Source organism: Oncorhynchus masou, unplaced genomic scaffold (assembly GCF_036934945.1).
Source record: "Oncorhynchus masou masou isolate Uvic2021 unplaced genomic scaffold, UVic_Omas_1.1 unplaced_scaffold_4067, whole genome shotgun sequence".
NCBI lineage: Eukaryota > Metazoa > Chordata > Actinopteri > Salmoniformes > Salmonidae > Oncorhynchus > Oncorhynchus masou.
In genome coordinates, this window is record NW_027010467.1 from 1 (window position 1) to 6437 (window position 6437).

The following is a 6437-nucleotide window of genomic DNA, read 5'->3' on the forward strand; positions in this document are numbered from 1 at the left end:
TGAAACCCCAGCATATATTGAAACCCCAGCATATATTGAAACCAGCATATATTAGGTTGAAACCACAGCATATATTGAAACCACAGTATATGCAGTGAATAAGGATTTACCTTTGGCGGTAGAGGTGGTGGGATTCCATGCTTCAGGGTCGACCTAGAATTGGAGAAGACCAGACAGTCAGGCAGGGTGTGTGTGTGTGTGTGTGTGTGTGTGTGAGCAGCACTTACAGCTCCACGTCTTCAAGGCGTCCTCCAGATGGGCCATATGTCCCTGGGGAAGACAGAGAGAATGACAGATCAGAGGGAGGAGAAGAGAACAGGGAGGTCAGGGCTGGGAGGAACAGGGAGGTCAGGGCTGGGAGGAACAGGAGGTCAGGGCTGGGAGGAACAGGGAGGTCAGAGAGGGGACGAACAGGGAGGTCAGGGCTGGGAGGAACAGGGAGGTCAGGGGCTGGGAGGAACAGGAGGTCAGGGCTGGGAGGAACAGGGAGGTCAGGGCTGGGGGGGGTAGTGAATGTTACCACCAGGGTTGTGGTCAATTCTATTTCAATCTCCAGTCAATTAAAGAAACCACATTCCAAATCTACAGGCATTGAAGAGAATTGGGATGTCAGTGTACTTCTAGAACTGACTGGAATTGAGCCCAACCCTGGTTTCCATGATGATGCTTATGAAGCAAATGACTCGTTCCTCAGAGAGAATAGGAGCCTGGACCTCTGTGCCTCAGAGAGAATAGGAGCCTGGACCCTCTGTGACTCAGAGAATAGGAGCCTGGACCTCTGACTCAGAGAGAATAGGAGCCTGGGGCCTCTGTGACTCAGAGAGAATAGGAGCCTGGGGCCTCTGTGACTCAGAGAGAATAGGAGCCTGGGGCCTCTGTGACTCAGAGAGAATAGGAGCCTGGGGCCTCTGTGACTCAGAGAGAATAGGAGCCTGGGGAAACTCTGTGACTCAGAGAGAATAGGAGCCAGGACCCTCTGTGACTCAGAGAGAATAGGAGCCTGGACCCTCTGTGACTCAGAGAGAATAGGAGCCTGGACCCTCTGTGACTCAGAGAGAATAGGAGCCTGGACCCTCTGTGACTCAGAGAGAATAGGAGCCTGGACCCTCTGTGACTCAGAGAGAATAGGAGCCTGGACCCTCTGTGACTCAGAGAGAATAGGAGCCTGGGGCCTCTGTGACTCCAGAGAGAATAGGAGCCTGGACCCTCTGTGCCTCAGAGAGAATAGGAGCCTGGGACCCCCTGTGACTCAGAGAGAATAGGAGCCTGGAGCCTTATTTACATATGTTGCGCATGTACAAAATATTATACCCCAAAACATGAGCACCGCCAGTTCACAGAAAAAGTTGGCATTTATAAAAATGTTACTTGAGGTGAGAATGTGCTTAGCTTTCTCAAACTTTAGACCATGCATATGCACAGTTTGTAGTGGTTGAAGCATTGCAGCAGAAAGTAGACTAGTATTTTATACAGTTAGGTATATGACAAGCTAATTCATAAAAACAAAACAGGTAAATATAACAAGATGCAATCATTTTTTACATTTATTTTTTCACCTTTATTTTGACAGGGAAGGAGGTCTCTTTACAATTTGTCATTAGTGATTATTTATACATGTTTTAAATCTTTGCATTCTAAACTAGTTAGATATAGGCATCTATTTCCCATTTCATTTCCATGATCATTGCAGTATAAATTATTAATCTCTTCGGATAGTAATGGTTTCATACTGGTGAAGTCGCCTGCAGTAGCAGTCTGCAGTAGCAGTCTGTAGTAGCCTGCAGTGGCCTGTATAGTAGCCTGCAGTAGCAGTCTGCAGTAGCCTGTAGCAGTCTGCAGTAGCAGTCTGTAGTAGCAGTCTGTAGTAGCCTGTATAGTAGCCTGCAGGAGCCTGTGTAGTAGCCTGCAGTAGCAGTCTGTAGTAGCAGTCTGCAGTAGCCTGTATAGTAGCCTGCAGTAGCAGTCTGTAGTAGCAGTCTGCAGTAGCCTGTATAGTAGCCTGCAGTAGCAGTCTGTAGTAGCAGTCTGCAGTAGCCTGTATAGTAGCCTGCAGTAGCCTGTATAGTAGCCTGCAGTAGCAGTCTGTAGTAGCAGTCTGCAGTAGCCTGTATAGTAGCCTGCAGTAGCAGTCTGTAGTAGCAGTCTGCAGTAGCCTGTATAGTAGCCTGCAGTAGCAGTCTGTAGTAGCAGTCTGCAGTAGCCTGTATAGTAGCCTGCAGTAGCCTGTATAGTAGCCTGCAGTAGCAGTCTGTAGTAGCAGTCTGCAGTAGCCTGTATAGTAGCCTGTATAGTAGCCTGCAGTAGCCTGCATAGTAGCCTGCAGTAGCCTGTATAGTAGCCTGTATAGTAGCCTGCCGTAGCCTGCAGGAGCCTGTAGTAGCCTGCAGAAGCCTGTATAGTAGCCTGCAGGAGCCTGTAGTAGCCTGCAGAAGCCTGTACAGTAGCCTGCAGGAGCCTGCAGTAGCCTGCAGGAGCCTGCAGTAGCCTGCAGTAGCCTGTAAAGTAGCCTGCAGAAGCCTGCAGTAGCCTGCAGTAGCCTGTATAGTAGCCTGTAGTAGCCTGTAGTAGCCTGCAGTAGCCTGTAGTAGCCTGCAGAAGCCTGTATAGTAGCCTGTAGTAGCCTGTAGTAGCCTGCAGTAGCCTGTAGTAGCCTGCAGTAGCCAGTAGCCTAATGTGCCATCGCTCATTTAATTGGACCCACTTTACAGTAGTAAATAGATAAAACTACTTCAAGTATTTTTGCTTTATGCGAACGTCTCAAGTAAACAATATTTAATTTAGAAATATAATACATATTTTCATAACGATTGCAGAATAAATTCCTCATCTTTTCTGGCCATGATGGATTCATATTTCGTTAGCCTACTACAATTTACCATGCGCATCTCATTTAAACGGGGTCTATTAGATAGGGCACTAGTTCAATTATTTTGCGACTCTGAAACACAGTAGAATTTAACAGATGAATAGACAGTTGATCTTGTATGTAGGCTACCACTGTTACTAGTTTAACATCCTGTTGGTTCTAAGTGTGTAGACTACCACTGTTACTAGTTTACATCCTGTTGGTTCTAAGTGTGTAGGCTACCACTGTAACTAGTTTACATCCTGTTGGTTCTAAGTGTGTAGGCTACCACTGTAACTAGTTTACATCCTGTTGGTTCTAAGTGTGTAGGCTACCACTGTAACTAGTTTACATCCTGTTGGTTCTAAGTGTGTAGGCTACCACTGTAACTAGTTTACATCCTGTTGGTTCTAAGTGTGTAGGCTACCACTGTAACTAGTTTACATCCCGTTGGTTCTAAGTGTGTAGGCTACCACTGTAACTAGTTTACATCCTGTTGGTTCTAAGTGTGTAGGCTACCACTGTAACTAGTTTAACATCCCGTTGGTTCTAAGTGTGTAGGCTACCACTGTAACTAGTTTAACATCCTGTTGGTTCTAAGCGTGTAGGCTACCACTGTAACTAGTTTAACATCCTGTTGGTTCTAAGTGTGTAGGCTACCACTGTAACTTGTTTACATCCTGTTGGTTCTAAGTGTGTAGGCGACCACTGTAACTAGTTGTACATTCTGTTGGTTCTAAGTCTGTAGGATACCACTGTAACTAGTTTACATCCCGTTGGTTCTAAGTGTGTAGGCTACCACTGTAACTAATTTACATCATGTTGGTTCTAAGTGTGTAGACTACCACTGTAACTAGTTTACATCCTGTTGGTTCTAAGTGTGTAGGCTACCACTGTAACTAGTTGTACATTCTGTTGGTTTTAAGTGTGTAGGATACCACTAACTGGTTTACATTCTGTTGGTTCTAAGTGTGTATGCTACCACTAACTAGTTTACATCCCGTTGGTTATAAGTGTGTAGGCTGCCACTGTAACTAGTTTTACATATTGGTTCTAAGTGTGTAGGCTACCACTGTAACTAGTTTTACATTCTGTTGGTTCTAAGCGAGTAGGCTACCACTGTTACTAGTTTACATCCTGTTGGTTCTAAGCGTGTAGGCTACCACTGTTACTAGTTTACATCCTGTTGGTTCTAAGCGTGTAGGCTACCACTGTTACTAGTTTACATCTGGTTGGTTATAAGTCTGTAGGCTACCACTGTAACTAGTTTTACATATTGGTTCTAAGTGTGTAGGCTACCACTGTAACTAGTTTTACATTCTGTTGGTTCTACGTCTGTAGGCTACCACTGTAACTAGTTTTACATTCTGTTGGTTCTAAGTGTGTAGGCTACCACTGTTACTAGTTTACATCCTGTTGGTTCTAAGCGTGTAGGCTACCACTGTAACTAGTTTTACATATTGGTTCTAAGTGTGTAGGCTACCACTGTTACTAGTTTACATCCTGTTGGTTCTAAGCGTGTAGGCTACCACTGTTACTAGTTTACATCCTGTTGGTTCTAAGTGTGTAGGCTACCACTGTTACTAGTTTACATCCGGTTGGTTATAAGTCTGTAGGCTACCACTGTAACTAGTTTTACATTCTGTTGGTTCTAAGTCTGTAGGCTACCACTGTAACTAACTTAACATTCTGTTGAGTAGACAGACAAGACAATGTTTCAGAATTCGCGGGTGGTGCGGCATATTTAGATTGACGAAAAAGTTACCAAAAACATTGTTGAATTGAAACAATTAAGTTTACAGGTCCACAACAGCCTGGTGGGTTTTACAGCTACGTTAAGAGCACGGCAGGGCATCCGGATGGGTATGAACGGAGCAGGGTGGCACACAGCCGGGCAGCACAGCGGCTGCCTTTAACCCCATCGGCAAAGACAGCCATCACAACAGATAGGTGGAGTGGGTCAATGGCAACCTACCACAGGACATTCAAGTTGCCTGCCCCATCAGCACCCTTTTCCCTATATAGTGCACTACGTTTGACCGGGGCCTATTGGGTTCATATTGGCTCTGGTCAAAAGTAGGGAATAGTAGGGAATAGAGTGCCATTGAAGAAAACATACACAGGGTGTTGTTAGTGTTACCGTTGGAACAACTCGTCCTCAACGCTTTTCAGAAGGCTCCTTCGGAAGGACAGGCGAAGAAGAGAGCAACGGAGAGGAAGGACAGGCGAAGAAGAGAGCAACGGAGAGGAAGGACAGGAGAAGAAGAAAGCAACGGAGAGGAAGGACAGGAGAAGAAGAAAACAAAAAACAAAAAGGACAGTCAAAGCACGTGGACGGACAAGAACCTTGCTCTTTCACAACTTGGCACAAACACGCCAGACTACATGGAGACAGGTAGGCGTGTAGGGTCAAAGGTCATGCTTTGAGAAGAGAACAGGGTAGCTAGCTCCACACAAACTAAGGTGAAACGGAAACAGGTCAGTCCATGGGTGTCAAATTCATTCCCATGAAGTTATCTAGTGTATATTTAGTCATTTATTTTCTATTTTGGATCCAATTAAGATCTAGACAACAAGGTGAGGGGACTGATCAGTGATCTGTGCCTGGAGTCATAAAGCGTCTCAGTGTAGGAGTGCTGATCTAGGATCAGGTCCCTTGCTGTCCATATAACCTCATTATGATCTAGGATCAGGTCCCTCGCTGTCCATATAACCTCATTATGATCTAGGATCAGGTCCCTTGCTGTCCATATAACCTCATTATGATCTAGGATCAGGTCCTCGCTGTCCATATAACCTCATTATGATCTAGGATCAGGTCCTCGCTGTCCATATAACCTCATTATGATCTAGGATCAGGTCCTCGCTGTCCATATAACCTCATTCATTATGATCTAGGATCAGGTCCCTTGCTGTCCATATAACCTCATTATGATCTAGGATCAGGTCCCACGCTGTCCATATAACCTCATTATGATCTAGGATCAGGTCCCTCGCTGTCCATATAACCTCATTCATTATGATCTAGGATCAGGTCCCTCGCTGTCCATATAACCTCATTCATTATGATCTAGGATCAGGTCCCTCGCTGTCCATATAACCTCATTCATTATGATCTAGGATCAGGTCCCTCGCTGTCCATATAACCTCATTCATTATGATCTAGGATCAGGTCCTCGCTGTCCATATAACCTCATTATGATCTAGGATCAGGTCCTCGCTGTCCATATAACCTCATTCATTATGATCTAGGATCAGGTCCCTCGCTGTCCATATAACCTCATTCATTATGATCTAGGATCAGGTCCCACGCTGTCCATATAACCTCATTATGATCTAGGATCAGGTCCCTTGCTGTCCATATAACCTCATTATGATCTAGGATCAGGTCCTCGCTGTCCATATAACCTCATTATGATCTAGGATCAGGTCCTCGCTGTCCATATAACCTCATTATGATCTAGGATCAGGTCCCTCGCTGTCCATATAACCTCATTATGATCTAGGATCAGGTCCCTTGCTGTCCATATAACCTCATTCATTATGATCTAGGATCAGGTCCCTTGCTGTCCATATAACCTCATTATGATCT